General features: G+C 37.4%; 3 long non-coding RNA genes across 4 annotated transcripts; 1 reads left to right on the plus strand and 2 right to left on the minus strand.

Annotated features, from left to right (window-relative positions):
• Positions 1-699: 699 nt before the first annotated feature.
• On the minus strand, positions 700-13,743 carry LOC136262704 (uncharacterized). 2 transcript variants are annotated; one of them, XR_010704279.1, is made up of 4 exons: positions 13,608-13,743; positions 10,484-10,573; positions 10,001-10,053; positions 700-992 (listed from the first exon to the last, which is right to left on the minus strand). It is a non-coding gene; the product is annotated as an uncharacterized lncRNA (long non-coding RNA). The 2 variants fall into 2 exon arrangements; XR_010704278.1 differs by lacking the exon at positions 10,001-10,053.
• Positions 13,317-15,485, plus strand: LOC136262702 (uncharacterized). The gene is made up of 3 exons (XR_010704276.1): positions 13,317-13,431; positions 13,484-13,991; positions 15,020-15,485. It is a non-coding gene; the product is annotated as an uncharacterized lncRNA (long non-coding RNA).
• On the minus strand, positions 15,465-21,696 carry LOC136262703 (uncharacterized). Its single transcript, XR_010704277.1, has 2 exons — positions 16,740-21,696; positions 15,465-16,470 (listed from the first exon to the last, which is right to left on the minus strand). It is a non-coding gene; the product is annotated as an uncharacterized lncRNA (long non-coding RNA).
• Positions 21,697-22,543: the final 847 nt, after the last annotated feature.

Genomic DNA, 22,543 nt, shown 5'->3' on the forward strand with positions numbered 1-22,543 from the left:
TGTTGATTTCCCAGTTAAATTTATTGACTACTATAAGCTTAGTGTCTTCAATTTAAATAAAATCCCCATTAACAAGTTCCACTGTAAAAAATTGTTCTAATAACGTACATTAGAAATGGTATGCATAAAATCCTTTGATCTTTGGCAGATAATGAGGTCTTTAAAATCCCTAAGAGACCTCTGAAGAGGTTAATTCTTTAATAAAACAGTTAGAGACCTCTGGAGGGATTCTCTAAAATGAGTCAAATTTACAGTAATATTTATGCTTTAGACCAAAGGAGTTTTCATATTGAAAAAGGAGTGCTGTAGACTGCATCTGTTGCGCCCACCATAATCAACCTTTAGTCTCCTACTTTTCCCACTCATTTTCCTTCACTCTCACCCACACAAATAATTAATGCTAATAATCACCCACTTATGTCATAGGGAGGAACCATCATCATTATTGCATCACATGTACAGCCATATCATTGTAATACAATGCATCAACAGAGAAGTGAAAATAGTTTAGACATTTCTCAGTAATAAATTAAATTAAGAGTACTTGTTGAAGGGAATAAGTCATAAATCTTACAAGCCTACGACATGAAAACATCCATTAGAAGTTTTAAAACAACTGTTTACAAAGTTAGCCATAGGATGATCTCTCTTAGGAGGAGGCTGTATTTTGATGTCCTTCACACATGAAACCTTCTATGGTTAAGAAAACAAACGTATGCATTCATTTAGAAGTTTGGAACACAGTCAATGTCTAGGAAAACAACTGCAGCATTTGTTGACAATTCAGGAGATCCTCTGAAAGAGGGGGCCTGCTATATGCTAACAAAATTTGCACATTTCAATAAGTAGAATCTATTCAAGTTACTTGTAATTCAGCAGTCAGTTTCAGCTTGCCAGCTTTTAATGGCTGCTTGTATAAAAGTCATGGAGAACACATGATGTTGTGCCCAGCTGCCACCCAGTTATATAGCAACAAGGAACCATCAAACTACCTACAGGAAAGATACAACCATAATAAAACTTAAATGTATCATTTGTGTGCTATGTACACGTGGCCAAGCCACTTGATGTATAGTCAGAAAATTGTGATGCACAGGTAACAGGTACAAAGACATGCAGTTTAAGATACCACACATTAATATGAACTATCAAAATTGACGAGTACGGGGTATTTTATTGGGGATTATTATACTTTCAATACATACACAGAAGTTCCATACTGTAGACTAGGACGACACAACAATGCATTATTACCAGAATTATTGATCAGGAACTGATATGTGTGCCATTATATCATGAGGGTATAGGGAAATTTCCTCATTTGGTGTCTTTGTGTACTGTTAGCTGTTGTCAAGGCTGTGATGCATAGCGATATCATAATATATGTGTTTAATAATTACATAACTAGGCAAAGCTGTCATGAAAAGCACCCTATGCAAGTGGGAAGGTTTATGTACAGTCGATTGCAGAATTCTTGAAAAAAGTATGCCGTACCGTGAGTGTTTCCGTAAGGCTCCTTGTGAGTAAATTTTATTGTTCTTGCCACGGATTCAACAACAATTGAACCACACTAATCTCTTTCCTCAATCCGGCTGATCCGGCGTCACTACAAATAGTTTTCCAGCTAACGGAATGTTTACGGCACGGGAAGAGAAATTTCAACAATTCTGCAATCGACTGTACAGTGTAAACATCTTGATGCCGAAATATATGGTGTTAATAATGAGGTCAGTAGTACCTGGTAACTAAATTGGGTGATACATATATGTCACAAAAGAGGTGGCTACTTAAACTGTCCCCTTGTGGTGGTATCAAGAGTAAATAAAGTATTAAATCTTGATGTTTCTTATGACACAAAATAATGTAGCTAGCCACTCAAAAATTTCCAAGAGAACAAAATATTAAATCTGCTTATAGTAAGTATACTGCTAAGCATCTTCAAACCCACAAGAAGTCTGTGCAGGTTTGTAGTCCTGTGATCTTTCATCAACAGAAAACCTTCCTGTTATTTTCATCATAACATTTTCTCATGCACTGGTGGTCCTGATAGTAAGGCTGGAGACTTCATATGATCTGCTTGGTCATTCTCTGGTGACATACAAATTGCCCACCCACTACCACTACCAATAGTCATGTGCTTGTGCTATAGATAATCATGTGCTTGTGCTATAGATAGTCATGTAATAGTTGCTCAAAATTATACCAGTAACTAGCTTGCTAACTACGGTCGGCTGTTTAAGGCACCCTGGTATAAATTGTCTGGGCGGGGAAGTTGCAGTATTGCAAGTAGTCTGCGGGGACTATGTATGATTGCTATAACTGCTCGGGGGGACCGATTTTGGGGGGACCAGTTGTAGCATGACAGACCACAGGGAAAAATAATACAGACAGCTAACAGTACGTTTTTATACATTGTTACTGAAGGCATACACTATCCACATAAATCAGCATATACAAAGCAAATTAATTGTTTATAGCAATACGAAACAAACTTGTAAAAGAGGAGGTTTTGAAATCACATACTGTAAAAAAATAAAAGCTGCCATGCCTCCACAAGTTATGTGCATATATACGTAGTTCGGTAAGAATCAACTTTGTATTGAAAACCAGTGTTTATATTCTGACATGTACTTTAGTTCATCAGATTACCAGCCAGTGGTCTAACAAATGCTAAATCACTAATATGATTCAGGCAACACACACACACACACATCCAATCCAGTCATTTCAATCTCATCTGCTAGTCAGAAAGTGATAAATTGCAATCACAAATCAAATAGTGGTGGTATAATTTAGGTCACAGGTTTTGGTGAACCATAACATTTGTCAGGTCACATGTATATAGTAATAAAATATTATACACAGAGTGAGACATATATCAAGACACACGGTAGTGTGTCGTGCGGCCCAAGAAGCCGGCGCGCCACACCCGTGAGTATATTGACAGGAAGAACGAAAACGTCATTTTCACACCTTTGTATCTCGGTGATCACTTATCTGATTGGAACCAAATTTGCTACACAGTTGCCCGCCAGCCAAGGGAGTCTACATTCCAAATTTGAAGGAAATCGCTCAAGCCATTTCCGAGATACGAGCTGCCAAAGTTTGGTTTTTTTTTCTTCGTTTTTTTTTTCTTCTTATTCTTCTTCTTCTTCGTCTTTTCGCACACTTGCAAAAATTGCGATAACAAGCAAACGCGTACTCCGATCGCCTTGAAACTTGGCACACAGAAAGGGAGTCCAACGGCGAATCCTAGCATCAAATTTGGTACAAATTCGATGAATGGTTCAGGAGTTATGACCGATTATTCGCGTAAAACAAGATCGATTTGTTGTCACGCCTACAGGGTAAACCGCTTCATGGAATGAGTTGAAAATTGCTATGTAGATGGAGTAACCATCGTAGGAGTGCCTTTTGGTGGTTTGAAAGGAATCGAGATAAAGACCACGGAGATATGACACAAAACCCAACCTGTGTCACAATTACGCGATCGATTTTTATGAATAAAAAAGTATTAGTTTTCACGCCTACTAGGCAAACCGCTTAGAGCAATGAGCTGAAAATCGGTGTATAGCTGGAATAATCTTCATAGAAAGTCCTTGCAGTAGTACAGAAGAATCGGATTACAAACCACTGAGTCATGATTCGAAAGCCAACTTCGTGTAGCAAATGCGAGATCGAGATACTCTAATAGAACAGTCACCCTAATAGAGCATTCAGCTAATTTATTTATTCCATTATAGAATTTTATTACATCACAAGTTATTCTGTAGGGAGTTCAGCTGCAAACAGTTAATCTTATAGACAGTTCAGCAAGAAGACAGTCACCATGTGGAGAGTTAAGCAAATATATCACTATAGAGATTCAGAACATTACGAGTCACACTGAAGAAAGTTCAGCTATAAACAAGTCATGCACTGTGTAGAGAATTAAGCTACAATTAAGTCACTCTCTAGAGAATTCAGTTACACAGAATTCAGCTACACACAAGTCACTGTGGAGAGAGTTCAGCTACAAACAAATTACCCTTTAGAGTGATCAGCTACAAACAAAACACTTTGCAGGGTGTTCAGCTGCAACAAATCAACCTTTAGAGTGATCAGCAATGAACAAATCAACACAAATCTACCTGTAGAGAGATAAGCTAGAAACAAATCACCCTGTAGAGAGATCAGCTAGAAACAAATCACCCTGTAGAGAGATCAGCTACAAACAAATCAACCTGCAGAGAGATCAGCTACAAACAAATCACCTTATAGACAGTTCAGTTACAAACAAATTACCTTGTAGAGAGATCGGCTACAAACAAATCAACCTGCAGAGAGATCAGCTACACACAATTCAACTTGTAGAGAGATCAGCTACAAACAAATCACCCTGTAGAGAGATCAGCTAGAAACTACACACAATGTAAGGAGTTCAGCTACAGATAAATCACCCTGTAGAGAGTTCAGCTAAAACAAATCAACTTGCAGAGAGATCAGCTACAAACAAATCACCTTTTAGACAGTTCAGCTACAAACAAATTACCTTGTAGAGAGATCAGCTACAAACAAATCAACCTGCAGAGAGATCAGCTACACACAATTCAACTTGTAGAGAGATCAGCTACAAACAAATCACCCTGTAGAGAGATCAGCTAGAAACTAGACACAATGTAAGGAGTTCAGCTACAAGCAAATCACCGTGTAGAGAGTTCAGCTACAAACAAACCAACCTGTAGAGCGATCAGCTAGAAACAAATCACCCTGAAGAGAGGTCAGCTACAAAAAATCACCCTGTAGAGATATCAGCTAGAAACAAATCACCCTGAAGAGAGGTCAGCTACAAAAAATCACCTTGTAGAGAGATCAACTACAAACAAAACATTTTGCAGAGAGATCAGCTACAAACAAATTGCTCTGTAGAGAGATCGGCTACAAACAAATCAACCTGCAGAGAGATCAGCTACACACAAATCAACTTGTAGAGAGTTCAGCTACAAACAAGTTACCCTGTAGAGAGTTCATCTACAAGCAAATCAACCTGCAGAGCAATCAGGTAGAAACAAATCACCCTGAAGAGAGGTCAGCTACAAAAAATCACCCTGTAGAGAGATCAGCTAGAAACAAATCACCCAGAAGAGAGGTCAGCTACAAAAAAATCACCCTGTAGAGAGATCAGCTAGGAACAAATCACCCTGAAGAGAGGTCAGCTACAAACAAAACACTTTGCAGAGAATTCAGCTACAAACAAATCAGCTTGTAGAGAGATCAGTTACACACAAATCAACCTGTAGAGAGATAAGCTAGAAACAAATCACCCTGTAGAGAGTTCAGCTACAAGCAAAACACCCTGTAGAGAGTTCAGCAACAAGGAAACCACCATGTAGAGAGTTTAGCTGCAAACAAATCACCTGTAGAGAGTTCAGCTAGAAACAAAATACCCTGTAGAGAGACCAGCTAGAAGAGGTTACGTTGTAGAGAGTTCAGCTACAAAGAAACCATCCTGTATATAGTTCAGCTACATTTCAAGTCACCCAGTAGAGAGATCAGCTGCAAAAAAATATCCTGTGGGGAATAATGGGCATGTAATAAATATATGTATATAATTTGTATAATTACTAATAAAATCAAAAATAATTGAAGTACTAAAATTCTTCTTTAAGTTCTTTTCTTCTTCCTGTAGTAAAGAAAAAAAACACATGGGTTAAAAAAGCCCCAAAGCCAGCCATAGGCCGGCTTTGCAGTATACAAATACAAAAAGAAGTGATATCTAATCAAAAACAGCCAAGCTGTAAAAAAAGGTGCGGCCCCCAAAAAGGCCATGGTGAAAAAAGATGTGAAATCCAAGGTGGCGGCCAAGAAATGGCTGTGATGGTAGGTTAATGGTTACATTTTAATAACGACAATTCAGGTGAATTTTGTGCCGCTTGGTCTTGGCACCAAATTCAACTGAATTGTTGTTATTAAAATGTAACCATTAACCTACCATCACAGCCATTTCTTGGCCGCCACCTTGGATTTCACATCTTTTTTCACCATGGCCTTTTTGGGGGCCGCACCTTTTTTTACAGCTTGGCTGTTTTTGATTAGATTACATTTTCATGAGTGTACAGTGGGATTCCTCAGAGCAGGCGCCTTCATAGTTAGGACCATTAGTGTTAGCATTACACACATTTAGAGTCCTGAAATTAAGACAATTCTCTATTAAGGACACTGTACAATGGTGCGTCCGTTCTTCATACTATAGGACAAGTCTATACAGTGGAGCCTGTGTAATAGATGCTATAGTATCTATGGTGTAATAATTATGGGTTCTGTGCAACAAATCAAAGTGTCCTGACTATCAAGGGGATACTTTGGGACCTTGACCAAATATGTCTGCAGGTGTCCACATTACAGCATGAGTAAATTACACACACACACACCTCATCAGATTGCTGTTTCACATTTGCTAGTAGTGCTTCACAAGCAGGAGTCCCAAAAAGCAATGTCATAGAACTACCCATGTACAGCACTGCATTGAAAGTTTTAAAAGAGGACCCAGTGAAGCACACATGAAAGTGGTCAGGCCAACAGCTAGGCTAAACCATGCAATCCTTCTACTGTATGTATATGTGGCTAATTATAAAGTCTGCATTTTAATACGGGCACTTTTTAATACAAGGAGGGTCTGGTTTCTGTAATTGTTTGAGAAAATCAGGTGTGCATACTTCTGCTCACATGAGCAAAAAAGTTTTATGGTAAAAGCAGCACTCTAGGGTTGAAGTAAACTTACAGGCTCTGAGTTGTGCCAATTCAAAATACAGGTGAAAGTTTCTGAATACAGTGTGAATAACTTTCCTAATAGGCTGTAATGAACAAAAAATGACAACTCAGGTCTTGATTGCAGATTACCAGAAACTGAAACTGCATAGACCTTCGTATTGAAAGGAGGCATTTCCCTCTTGTAAACATACGAAAATTAAGAGCAGACAAAAGGCTTTGAATAGTGATCTTGCAAGGCTCTTGCAGGAGATTCCTCTTGCAAGAGAATCCGGTCATTTCTTGCAGGAACTTGCAGGATCATTTTTGCTGGGTAGTTAAGATAGTTCTGAGTGTCGTTTGAGATATGGTTCCTTAGCAATAATAAAGTGGTAATTACAAATAATTAATGAATTGTGAAATACATGGAATTACAGTGTTGTGCTGTATGCAGTTAATAATACATAAAACCTCACAACAACAAAATCAATTTTTGGGGATAGTAGCTATTTTAACTGGGTGGGTGCCTGGTTTTTAAGTAGCACAACATCAACTTGTTTGACTATATAGCTTGCCTACCAAATTTTGTTAAGATTTTGATTCATCAAATTCACAAGTTTCTTATGTACACAAGCCATTGTATTGGTGGCTTATTTCAACCAAATGGATATTAGTTTATTTATTAAGGCTTGAAAAGGTGGAGAAAGGAGAAAAAATCCATGACTGGACCTAGGCAGCCTTGAACCTGCAGCCATCCGATATCTGGCATGGTCATATGATCGCTAAGTTGTGATATGGTCGTGTGACACCAAGGTCAACAAAACAATTAATTTGACAGTGAAAATCAAATGTGATAACCTACACCTACCAGGACAGTGACACCTGCTCTTATAAGGTTACAAGCAAAGGTTACCTTGTAACTAAGGTCACCTTGAAATAAGCCACCAATACAATGGTTTGTGTACATAAGTGACCTTAGTTACAAGGTAACCTTTGCTTGTAACCTTATAAGAGCAGGTGTCACTGTCCTGGTAGGTGTAGGTTATCACATTTGATTTTCACTGTCAAATTAATTGTTTTGTTGACCTTGGGGTCACACGACCATATCACAACTTAGCGATCATATGACCATGCCAGATATCGGATGGCTGCAGGTTCAAGGCTGCCTAGGTCCAGTCATGGATTTTTTCTCCTTTCTCTACCTTTTCAAGCCTTAATAAATAAACTAATATCCATTTGGTTCCACACACAAACGCACGCACGCACACACACACGCACGCACGCAGCACGCACGCACGCACACACACACACACAGAGGAATATAGGCAAGGTGAAACATGATCACATACATGTGGTTTAATTGGAGAAACTAGTCTAATTGAGTATTCAATGTAAACAGATACAAACATTATTGACTGTACCTTGTGTACACAACTAAAGACATAAATCTGACCAGATAATCTAATGATTAAACTATTACTCAGTTTATGTGTACAACATTGCTCATAGGCATAAGTGGCATAAGTGACATAACCACCACAAATTGTTGGACTAATTACTTTAGCACATGCTCTCAGTTTGGAACACCGATTCTGTCTTTTATCTTCTAGTAGCTCAACACCATAAACACAATACGAGGCATAGTTATCCGCTACCCATTCTTACACTGTATAGCCTCATCGGCCAGACCCACCAAATTTAAAGCAACTTGGCAGTAAAATAAAACTGTCAACAAATTGAACTACAACACCTTACAGAAACACACCTATAGTCACAACTTGTAATGATAAAGACAGAGAAGCATTACATGGCAACAGACCACCCAGGATTGCTGAGATGGAGTCTTTTTACTATACCAATAAATTGTACATTCTTGTACACAAGTATTCTATTCTGTGAATGCTATCCCACTAGGGACCTGTGAGAAGGCTTAAAGAACACCATGTCACTACTACAAAATTTGAATTTAGATTAAAGACCTCACTCATCATAGACTAGGAAGGAAAAAGCTTGATGCAATAATCCAACTGAAATTGCACATACAGATTTTAAATTTTATGATTAATCTTACAGAAACTTCCAACAAAGGGATTTCACGGAAATTTCCAACAAAGAATCAACTTCAAGTTTGAGCAGTTTTGCAGATGATTTTGTTTTGCAACCCATTGACAGTGTGTGTACATGCAGCTAAAATGTCACAAGGACCCCTGTAGTGTTTAGTGGCTGTAGCTCAGCAAATCAAATGTACCTACTTTTCACAAAAAGGAAGGGAAAAGTAGTGGTTTGCCAATGCAGAGACAAGAATCTTAAACAAATAATGTTAATTGTTGGTGCTAATTTAATTGAATAAGAATGAAACTACTTTTCTACCTGTAATTTCAAATTCTATCAAATATGTTGTGCTCTTCTAGACATATCTAGACCTACTCATTTGGCTAAATCTCCCAACAGAAGCCATATTGTGCTAGCAGGGACATGCATTCCCCTATCATGGCTACAAATTAGTAAACTATTAGTCTACATTATTATATGAGTAAATGGGGTGATACAAAAAATCACATCTGATGATCAAGCATGCATTACAATCAATGGTCAAGATAATGTGACAACTAAGAACAGAAAAATGTTGTGACAAAATCAGATTACTTCTAAATGCCAAGAAATGTGTAAGTGGGTTTTGCATAACTAATACACTGATACATTCAGAGTCTATTTTTCATTTCTCAAGGGTTTGAACCTAGAACCTCAGTTCAATCTATATTACGTCCACACATGAGCAGCTGTGTGCGCATGCGTACGTGTGCGCGCATGTGTGTGTGTGACCAGCCAGATTACTGATATGGTTATTAGCAAGTAGGTAGCTTGAATGTCATTGCACAACAAATTCCTGGAAGATTCTGGTGCCAACAAACACACAACACATATTTTTTCAATACTTTATCATATAGAAGAAATTGATGGCATTTAACACTCAATTAATTTGACTAATTTAAACCACAAACCAATTTATTTAATTAAATCAACAAAAATGTATGTAACCATCTCTGCCAAAACCTGCACAGTTTGCACAAATGTCATTCATTACTCAGTGAGGCAGGTTTAAAAAGTATAGGCTTCCATTACCTACAATATCAGTATGGACAAAAGCCCACACATTTTGCATCCATTTCAGAATTTTTTCCCCAATGTTATCCAATGGTTTACTAATGTTTCAATCCATTATGGTAAGTATTATACAGTAGCGATGGTATATAATTTCAATTAACTAACTGACCAATTGTGTCCATTAGTCCTGAGGTGTCTACACTGTACACACGGCTGTATATTCTACAACCAACATACGTACTCAATTATACACACCACAATACCTACATACCATACAGTGCAAAGGTGGCAAATGACAAGTGAACTAGAGTCATTACAATGCCCTTAACAGCAAACACAGATCACAAACCATCTGTGCTAACACGGCCATAGTGACTGACAAACAATCTCCCACATACCAGCCTGTCTGTCACCAAAACCAGTATGGCATGTACTGTATAGATAAATAAGATTAATGTGGAGGGTAGCTATATAGTCTAGAACTTTCTGAAAGCACTGGACATCACAGATCTAGTTCCTTTTTTAAGTACTACCATCAGATTGTTTGTCGTTTTGCATACAGTATAGGTTGAACACATACATTATGAATAAACTGTACCATAAGAAAAGTGTACACATAATCACGCATGTGTATAAACACAACCATATGTACCTGATATAAGCCACTAGTGTTTGACCATCCAGTTATTGTGAGTGTTATAAAGATTTAAAGCCAGTCATGCTGCTATGCCCATGCAGAGTTCTGAAAAACATATTAAACACAAGAGATCTGTGCAAATCAAAATTACCTCCAAAAAATTAAAATACTGTGCAAGGAAAATAGATGTAACTTTAACACTGATGATTAAGAAGTGGGCCAACAATTATCCCACTTAGTGTACATAATAGTTCCCACGTACTGGCAGCAACAACATTTATAACCCTCTAACCCCTAGCAACAATGATGTAGGTTGTCAGGTTGCCATTGTACTCCTTTAGTATGGCCTCTGTATCACCAGGGTCTGCAGCCTTTAGAAGTGTCACCAAATATATTCATAAAGGATGAAATGTCAATGAGATTACAAATCAAAAACTCTCTTAATATTATCCTTCTGCTATTGTGGAAAACAATAAGTGAGAATGCATGCACACTAAATAACATCCCTGCTCATCCTACAGCATTAAAGTATGAACAGAGTATATTTATTGTACACAATTCTAGAGCTGACAACCTTTTAACAATCATTAGAAGTTGCAGCTATTACAAAACTTGACACAATGCCAATCCACCTTATTTACAAACACAGGATCATGGGCTTTCCAGATCTGATGCACTCTCTGACCTCCATTAGTGTAGGTAATGCATTTTATCTTGCAACGATCTCATAACATTCAGCTTCAACTTAAGGTAATGCATATAATATGCAAACAGTGTTAGGACTGAACATTAATGACTATTAAACAGTTGGTCACACAGGCACAGATACACACACACGTATGCATGCATGTATGTACGCACAGACGTCACACACAGAAGACATGGACATACACGTGCACAAACATTAATATACATGGTTGTATGATAATTTACACACAAGTGTGCACTTTACAGAAACATTACATAGACTAACACAGACAACAAACAAAGCACTGCATGCAGTATGAAATTTCTAGCCAATCACGCTTCATAAAGTACGTACTACTCATGCTATACGTACTAATCATGCTATTCTCTAAACAGTATATTCTACAGCATTTAGATGGGGTTTCACTGCACTTGAAAAGTTTCAAATAAAGGATTCAATAGAAAACCTTTGTATTGTTTTACAGTTTACCTCTACAATGTACAAAAACAGTTTGCCATCCGTGTGGCCTGTTATACAAGTTATTTCTAACTCACAGGTTCAAGATGAAGGGGCATGTACTTCCTCCAGGAAGTTAACACATAGGAGGACAAGTTTCCTTGTGAACGGTTCAACTGGACTAACATCAGACAACCAATGATATTATTCCAAATAGCGAGAGCATCTAAAAGAGCAATGTACAAACTGTAGGGAGACCTGCTATGACTTTATATAGTATAGAGAGAAGTGCTATTGTCAGTTTCACATACGCAGCTTGATGCAGTCCTTCAATCCAGCTGATTTTAAACTTAATATCTATTCAGTTTCTTTACTTCACAAATTATGTCAGAAATCATTCACAAGGCACCACCATCTGTTGCAGTGATAAACTACAACCTTGTACCAAGATGGTATCTGTTGTTGTAATCATAGTATGGGGGATACATGTAAATAATATTTTAAGATCGTACATGGATTTGTAGAGGGTTCAACTTGAGTCATGACATAGTCAACCAATTAACAAGGATCATGTGTACTTGTCTAATGTAGTTTATCAGGTTACAGTGTGGATTGAGGGATATGCTTCACTTGATTACTAGTGTTACATTACAAGGTAAAGAGTAATTAGTAACTGTAGCCTACACAATAAAATGAGACTTTCGTATAAACAAATTCTATACTAAAAATGGTTACTATAAGATTCCTAATTGCCCGTGTCGATGAGAATTGCAGGCGCAAATCTTGGCAGCATAGATCATAAACACATTTCTATAGCTAGCTACCAGTGTTTGAGTTCATCTATTACAAATAACAAACTATGAATGAAGGACTCGATCAATAGAGAAAACCTTCTAGTTAGGACCAATGTCATCTTTGTCATATACTAACAAAGTTTTTGGTCCCAACTTGACTTAATCCATCCATTTTTAAACCTCTGACACGGTTACGTCAACCACTTTATTCATTGCAATAAAAAGCTTGGTTTGACAATTACCTCAATAGAGTTGGTTTGACTGTAGATTAAAAAAACAAAAAAAAACTAAACCACAATGATAAGAAGGGCTGAAGTACAAAATGTACAAATCAGGGGCAGAAAACAGTACTCAAAAGTGTGTGTGTGTGTGTGTGGGGGAGTCATGTGGGATGGTTCTAAATTATAGCACGTTTCAAAATCATTAACTCTACCTTTGTGTGAAGCACATCAGCATGTGAAGAGGTCTGGGGGCATGCCCCTACAGGAAAATTTTGAGATTGAATCTGAGAGTAGTACATGTGCAATATTATTATAGCAATGACTGTCATTAAGATACTGTAGCAGTAAATGAAGGCATTTCAGACAAACTCGTGTCCTAGATTACGTATAGATATAATGTGTAAATTAATGGAGACAGATTGAAATAATTGCATAGCAGAACTGATTCTTCTGAATGTTCTATTTTAGCAGTTAGGTGACTGCTCTATCAGAGTATCTCGATCTCGTGCACTCACTGATTCATGCTGCAGTATTCCATTCTTGTACATTACACAAATTCTAGTAAATCAAGGCAAAGTAAGTTGGCTAATGACTACACTGAACAGTTGCTTTACTTTAGCAACTGGGTATTGGAAAAAGTGCGGGGGCACTTCCCCTCTACTTGTAAAAGTGGGGGGATTTCTACGCCCTGTAAAAGTGGGGGGATTTCTACGCCCTGTAAAAGTGGGGGGATTTCTACGCCCCTGTGTATATAAAAAGAAAACCACACCGTTTTATAATAGCAGGGTTGATTAGCATTTAGAGGTAAAGTGTAATTAGCGTATACAAGTAGTTTATAAATCATATTATTTCACAGGTCCCTACTCTACCAGATGCTGGAACTGCCAACAAGATTGATTTTCATTTTTTAGTAACAATGGCTCAGCTAAAATGCTAACTGACTTAATTAGTCTGACTATAGAGACTATTGCCAAACTTACCCAGGCGTAATGTATTGAGCTGGAAACAGATTTTAAACAATAATCCAGGCATTATCCATCTCTTGCAACAGTACTATCGAGCTACAACTGCTGGTACTGCTCTTCCTTACAACTGATGAGCGCGTGCATTAATTAATTAGAATACACTCACGATACACGTGTACTAGCAGCAGTTACAGGTGATACATTCTGAAAGAGACGCTGAAGTCATAGGTCAAGACTCGAAAATCGCCGAAGTCAAAGGTCAAGGCGAAATTTAACCTGGTCAAGACTTTGAACGCGGTCGCAGTTGTTATTGTTATTATGTACTTTACCAGTTAGGCACTGGAGGGTGTACACAGAAGGCAGAGCCTAGGTGTTTACCCATAGCCAGTTCTACCTACAGTGAGTGCCTATGTGTCACCATAGATATTATATACTACGTACTATGGTGTCACCCCCTTGTAGCAGTGATAAAGCGTGATAGAGGTTATAGTTGTAGCGTAGATGTTTTCCTTTGTTGCTTCAGTACTTAGCACTAGTGTTAGGGCTGTAGAGATGAGCCAATTTATTTTCAGTTTCATCACCTCCGGCCAGCGGTGCCACCCATGGGCGGATCTGAGGGGGGGCCTGTGCCCCCCCCCCCCCCCCCCGGCCCTTTTCTTGCCCCCCTTGGACCTACAGTACTATATTGATACAAGAAACTAGAATTATGCATTCACACTGTATTCAGAAGTATAGAAAGCCAACGGGCAAATAGCTAGAAACAACAGTTATAAATGTCAATTATAGCTAAACTGTACACTGTAAAGAAAGTGGGGCAAATAAATTAGAATTTTTGTGCAAAGATCGAGATGCTCTAATAGAGCAGTCACTACTCTAATAGAACAGTCGCAATTCTAATGTCATCAATTTACAATTTTTACACATGCTAGCTACTCCTTGTTTTGATTTGGTATACACTTTACCATCAAGTAGGTTTATCTCAGCTAGGCTATAACCAATCTTTGTATGCATTGCAAAGCATACATTTTGTTAGCTAAGTGCTATCAAAAATGCTCTGAAATTCAAACCTAGGTCTAATTTTTTAAAATTTCTCCATCTACAGTCTTAAACACTGTGATATATATGTCCATCATTCATCCAGCTATATGCTGAATGAAGTTATGCAAATGAATATAACTTGTGTACTAGAATTCCATTCTTATATATATCTTCATAGTGGAATAAACACTGTAGAGTGCTAAAACTTCTTGCCCCCCTTGACAATGTCATATCCGCCTATGGTGCTCCCTATAGCTAGCTACCTGCCGAAAATAGTTATTGGCTCATCTCTTTGTGCTAAATCAACACAGGAAAACATCTACGCTACAACAATAGCCACTGCTAGTCTGCTAGTACATGTGTATCGTAGATGTATTCTAATTAATTAGTGCAGGCACTAGTGTAAAGAAGAGCAGTACCAGCAATGTAGCTTGATAGTGGTGTCTCCAGTGTTGCAAGAGATGGATCATTGTTTCCAGCTCAGTCCATGAGTCCAGTCTGCGAAATACATTCAAAGTGTAGTGACTGACAGTGTATGTGACCAAACCAAATGTCAAAATGTACAGTGTGTGCCTGACCACATACTCTGTATTATGTACTTTGTCCTAGTCAGCTGACTTACATTCTTTACCCTCAAAGACACATGTGAGTCGGTAATGGGAATGAACACATGTTCACCTCTTTGATATCACTGTATTTGGTGGGGTTCAGTTGAACATGAACTGACTATACTAGAACTGTTTGGCAACTACATAGTATAGTGGCACAATACATGCACATTTTCATAAAATCATGAAATTCTTAACATATATGACATGTATTTTATACAGTTAATTAATTTTAATGATAACTAATTTTAATGATACTTAATAATTTATACAGTTACAACAAATAGACATCTGGTGTGTTTGGTTAATAGCTATATTTAATATTGTCAACTGTCTTTGCTTGCGATCATCTGCTGAATAGGGTAGCCAAATGATGACTTTTGGACTTCACAGTCTGCAAACATGATAGTTATAAAGCACATACAGGATGTTATTTTTAAAAGGAATTTGCTCCTACACATGCACTGCAAATATTAGTCTTGTTAATATATAAATAAAAATACTGTGTACTTGCCCATTCTAGAAGTTGCCACTTGTATTCAAAATTATATAATGTGTTTAACAACAGTTCTTTAAACTGGAATCTGTGTGATATGAGCAAGCACCCTGAGACCAATCAAAACTACATATCCTAGGACTAATTGTTAAGGTGTCCAGATTTTATTCTTAGGAATTAGACAGGTCTTTCCTCATTTTTGAAGTGTCAACGTTAACAGGTTCTTAGTCACAAAGTCTTTATAAGATTAATATGTCCAAACCATGCCCATTGAAGCCCATCTTTGTTTGAAATCAGACAAGTGTCCTGGATATTGGAAGTGTGCCCATTACACATTACAAGGTGTTGTTTTAAAAAGTATTAGTAAATTACAAGAGGAATTCATAATTAACGTTTGTACATATGAGAAAGGGATGAGTTCACTTGCAAAATATGGACGACCAAAAAACCAAAAAACTTCTTGTTTTCTTAGTACTAAAGGGATACTAAGCTCAGAGCCTTTATCACAATGTTTTCTAATAACATACTCACACATTTAGATGAGACTAACAGGTTACCACCCCTTGCCTAGATAGTTTTCATATTGAAAAAGGAGAGCTGTTGACTGCATCTCTATAAACAACTTTCAGTCTACAACTTAGCCCACTCATTTGGTTTCACTAAATACTTATGCCATGGGGATGATTAAATTTATGACACCACCATATTGCATCACAGCCATAATTCAATACAATGCCTAAATAGAGAAGTAAACGTTACTATACACATGAAACTGGTAAAGAAAATATACATGTAATCATTTTGTGCTTTCATAAGGAGGTGTCTTGATTTAGAAGTTTGGAAAACAGAGTAATGTCCATGACAAACAACTGCATGTACATTTGCACTGCTTTTAATTTGTTGACAAATCAGGAGGTCCTTTTGTAAGTGGGCATCTGCTTTGTGTTTACAACAAAAATATGCATATAAGCAGAATCTATTCAAGTTAGTAATTCTGCAACTTACAGTTTCAGCTTGCTGGCTTTTAATGGCTGCTTGTACGAAATGTCACATAGAAGACCTTGACAATGCTCAGCTGCCACCCAGTTGTACAATGTCATAGCAGGTGGTCTTGAGCCCAACATTGAGGCTGAAGACTTCATATGACCTGCTTGGCCATTTTCTGGTGATATATACTGTAGTAATTGTTCACCCACTACCACCACTGATAGTCATTGTGTTACAGATATAGCCAAAAAGTTATATCAGTAGTTAGCTTGCAATGGACTAAAGTGAGTTAAACACTACGGATGACTGTTCATGGTTAAAATTTCAAACTTGTAGCTTATGGCCTTTCCAAGCTATACTGGATTGATAGGTTTAAATTTGCATATCTCACAATCTATTGATGAGTGCTTTTTTTCCAAATTACATTGATCACATATACAGGACCACAGGGAAAATAATACACACACACTTTCAGTTATGTTGTATGCATTGGCACTGAAGGCATGCATAGTCCATATAAAGCAGCAAATTTAAAATACAAAGCAGATTAATTATTGGGCTTGTTTATAGCTAGTCAATGCAAACGCAAAATTCTAAAAGGGGAAATTTTTTAATTACATACTGTAATAAGCTGATAATTCCTCCACAAGTTATGCATAGCTGTACTACAGAACGTAAACTAGCATCAACTTTGTACTGAAAATCTAGTGTTTATTCTGACATGTGTTTTAGCTCATCAGATTACTTTAGACTGTGGCCAGCCAGAGGTCTAACATATGCTAAATCCGTAGCATGACTCAGACAGACAGACAGACACACACACCGACACATGTACACACACACACCTATGGCAGCCATGCGAAACACAACTATTGCTGCCCAGCAAAGCCCAGCACTGGGATGCTGGTGCGTCACTCAGGCACTTGAGCCTTGTGCAGGCAAATCCTTGTAGCCAGCAGGAGGGCTGTCCAGGTCTCAATGGAGAGAGGTCGTGGAACCCGAACCGGAACACACACACATCCAGTCATTTCATCTGCTAGTCAGGTAAGTGATAAATTGCAAGCACATAATGTCATTTTATCAAATGGTGGCGGTAATTTATGCCAACCCTGGCAGTACTTTAACCTTTATCAGGACACATGCATATATTACAGTAATAAAATGCTATACACTGACATCTGACATATATTATGTGTTCATATGTGTACAGTAGAATCTCAGCCTCTGACCTTCATAATCAGGACTATTTGTGTTAGTACTACATACATTTAGAGTCCTGAAATCAGGACACCTCTCTATCATCATGGACACTACAATGGTGCATCAATTTTCTTACTATTACCAGAGACTGCATATTGAAAGGGGGAATTTCCTTCTTGTACACATATGAAATGCTTTGAATAGTTTAGAAGATAGTTCTTAGTGTTGTCTGTGGTTTTTTCAAGAAGGTTATCACATTTCATTTTCAATGCCAAATTAATTCTTTTGTTACCCTTGGGGTCACATGACCATATCACAACTCTACCAGGTCAAAGGATCAGGTCAGATAGGTGGGCACAAACTACACCACATCACATGATAGGTAGGTCATATCTAAAAGCTGGATTGGAAAATCTGCACTTGTATAATGTAGCTAGTGAACTGTTATAAGTCCTGAAAAGTACAGGTAATAAATTAGTGCTACAATACTATAAGGTATCGGATAGTTTCTGTGCTGCCATGCCTAGTTGTCATATGCCCAGTCAATGGACAAATGAGTTTTGGACAGACAGACACACATACAGACACACATACACTCACGCAAGGTGAAACATGATCACATATATGCAGTTTAATTGGAGAAACCATGCAGTCTAATCAATTATTCAGTGTAAACAAATACAAATATTATTCCTTGACCATAACTTGTACACAACTTAAAGACATAAATCTGCCCAGATAATCTAATGATTAACTTATTACTCAAATTTGTGAAATTCGAATTTACCTGAGTTGTGTACAGCATTGCACAAATTTGTAGTGTTGCACCGATAATCGGTTCAATAATCGGTATCGGGCCGATATTGGCTACTAGCCGATTAATCGGTTTTGATTAAATCAAGGCCGATGTTAATCTCCACTGCGCTGTGTAGTATAATGATGTGGGGGAGGCTAGACATAAGTTATTTGGCATTTTAATCAAGTTATGTGTTAATGGTTTAGCGGTGACTACAAGCCATGCCCATAATAAACTGTCAGGGTTTAGGCCATGCCCAACAGTAAACTGAGGTTTTTAGGTTTCTATGTAGTGCCAGCCACTTGTCTCAACTGTATAGCAGTAGTAAAATGTACTTAAAACCTGTTTACCATGAGTAACTTTTACTTGTGGTATACATCTAACTTTACATTTTAGCCTAGAATGAGCTGTATATCAATGGTTATGTCACTAATATGAGCCATTTAATAATGATGAGGATGAGTGTCAGTGTTATTAGTGTATATCGGATCGGTTATCGGTATCGGCTAATTCTGTTGCTTAATATCGGTTATCGGAATAATCGGCTAATTTGGATATCGGTGCAACACTACAAATTTGTTGGACTAATTACTTCAAGCTAAAAATTAGTCACTAGAAGGCTAAGCACATCTAGAGATAATAATTCATTACACAGTAAATTGTTAGTAATGTGGCTAGCAGGGCCTATCATAATTTTGCCTCCTCAGACATGTTTGCAGGCATGTTTAATACATTGAATCAGCAACAGATGATGTTTTTAGTCTAAACATAGAATATAGTCATTGAAATTCCTTTATAGTGTGGTGTCCTATTAGATGTCAACTATGGGATGTGGCATGGCAACTTGACAGCTGTCAACAAATTGAACCACAGACACACACCTAGTCACAACTTATTACAATAAAGACAGAAAAGCACTAGGTTGCTAAGATGAAAGTTGGGTGTATACAGTACAATAGTACTGTAGTAGGGACCACAAAGGTTTTAACCAGCCTCACTTTTCCCTGACAACTATGAAGCAGTATGATAAGACCAAACAAGACCTGAAACACTTTTAACAAGTTGCTATGAATTTTTTAAAATATATATATTAAACAGAATTTTCTAGTGACTGTATCTGACTGACTGATGCCTTCAGACAAGTGTAACTCAACAATGGCTAAGGCTATGGGCTTGATTTTTTCACTGTTTGACGTCCCTCCAGCCAGACACGTGCCTTTTGGCATACCGCAGTATGTACAATGCATTCTTTGTGTCCCATTCATCTTTGCTGACAGCTAAAGGCGTCAATTTGGTGGCAGCGCATAATGGCTTCCCTTTGTAACAGAAATGTCCCATATTTTTCATAGTAGCTACTTTGATTGCAGAGGTACTTTTCGAACATTTCTTGATTCATAATGCTGTGTAACTAAAGAAAGAAATGGCGCCACATGCCCCAGCTACCAATTATCATCTGAAAAGTGAAGTATCTATTACGCTTCGTTGTCAGCTATATTCAACAACCCGTTTTGATGCGGTTTGCGTGGGTTCACCAGTCATAATAATTTATTTTATATACAAAAAAAGTTGACAAACAAGTACACAAAAATATGGAATTTTCAACTGGAGTAAGGACCATAGTTCATCGATAAAAGTACTGAAACAAGCTGGAGTAGTGCACAGTAAAACAATAAGAAGCGTCATATCCCTACTGTGCAATTTCAATTTTTTTTTGTGTACTTCAGTGTACCTATAAATTATATCAGACTTTTTTCCCTTGTACACAAGTATAGAACACAACATCACTACTACAACAACTGCCTTCATGTTCAGTACATAGTAAAAGCAATATAGATATAAAGACCTCAAAGGAAAAAACTTGATGCAATAATCCAACTGAAATTGCACATATACATTTTTTAATTTAATGATTAATTTTAAGGGAGTCTTAACTTCCGTGATGAGATGTTCAATATGAGTATCTTTAAATCAGATTTTGTAAATTTTTTTTTGTTACTCCTCGGCAATGTGTGTGCATGCAGCTAAAATGTTATGAGGACAGTTCAGCCCTGTATGTTTAGTGGTTGTACCTTTGTAGCTGAGATGTTTTGACAAATAAACGAACCTACTTCTCACAAAAGGGAGGGAAAAGAAGTGGTTTGCCAATGCAGAGACAACAATCTTAAACACATATATGTAAATTGGCACTAATTTAATTGAATACAGTAAGTTACTCGGAAAATGAAACTATTTTTCTATCTGTAAGTGACAAATTCTATCAATTGTGTCAGTTGTACTCCTCTAGAAATATCTCAGTAGACCTGTTTATTTGGCTACATCTCCCAACAGAAGCTGTTTTGTGCTAGTAGGGACGCTGCCCTCAGCATCATGGTTACAATTTAGTGCAACTATTAATCCACAGTATTATCAGAGTGAATGGGGTGCTACAGCAAATCACATCTGATGATCAAGCATGAGTATTACAATCAACGGTCAAAATAATACGCCAACTGAAAGCAGCAAAATGTTGTCACAAAAACTAGACCACTTCTCAATGGCTGTTGCAACCAAGAAATGTGTCAGTAGGTTTACAATTACATAACTGATATGCTGATGTGTTCTAGTGGTGTTGTAATTGTTAAACTATAACATAGTCTATTTTTCACACTGGATGATTTCTCAAGGAATTTGAGCCTAGAACCTCATATGACTACATGTGGACAGCTGTGTGTACGTGCGCGTGCATGCATGATGTGTGGTGTGTGTGTGTGCGTGCATGTGTGTGTGTGACGAGCTTTTAATTTTTAATATGTTAGCATAGACAAACAAATTGTTGCAGACATAGAAACGCAAAATGAAATGTTTTTTTTTTTCAGGGCTCAAACTTTTTGCCTTAATTTGGAAATGTACATACAGTGACCGTACACTCAAAGCACCATGCATGCATGTGTATACGTAGGATGATAAGGATCTCTCTCACAAAAATTGTACATTTATTTTGCTTTCACCTTTATTATGTGTTCAGCTAGAGAAAATCTTGTGGCTGACTCATTGTACAGTTCACCATACATCTGTGACATCATCAAGTGTGTGTTGTACCAAACTATAGGGCACAGTTGTCAAGGTAGATCTTGAATGTTCTTGGACTTTTTTAAGTCCATGTGTCTCCAACATCAACACTGACAATAAAAAACACTGTATGTGACATCTAAGAACACACACACACACACAAATAATGCAACACGTACTCACATTAGCTACAGTACTGTTGTGATGTTGCATGAGATTAAACCAAGAATGGTGAGATGAGAGATTCATACAGCATGGGGTGTAAGGTGTTCTAGCTGATAATTCTGACTGAGTTGTTTAATAATTAATTTCAATGTTCATATCATGTCACAGTTGTCAGCATAAGACTAAACACACGCAGACAGTATACAACCAATAATGCATCTATGATATAATTTCATTGTTTCAGACTTTTTTCTCTCAAAAGTTTCTTAGAAACCAGAATAAGGTATGTGGTATACAGTGGGACCCTCCACTCTTTAAGTGCCTTTATATTACTAATGGTGAGGTGTCCTAATTTCAAGCATACACAAAGGAAACTAATTGGGACAAGCAAGTGTACTTATTATATCAAGGTGAAGGACTTCCAAAGTATTACAAAAAGTACACTACACAACACAAAATTTTATACATGTAATTGGACACCAGCCAGATTATATTATTATTATTATTTAGACAAATTCAAGTAGGTAGTTTGAATGTTACAGCACAACACATTCCTGGAAGATTCTGGTGCCAACAAAACACCCAACACATACTAAGGTGATTTTCTACATAG

The sequence above is a fragment of the Dysidea avara genome, chromosome 8 (genome assembly GCF_963678975.1).
Source record: "Dysidea avara chromosome 8, odDysAvar1.4, whole genome shotgun sequence".
In the NCBI taxonomy this organism is placed as follows: domain Eukaryota; kingdom Metazoa; phylum Porifera; class Demospongiae; order Dictyoceratida; family Dysideidae; genus Dysidea; species Dysidea avara.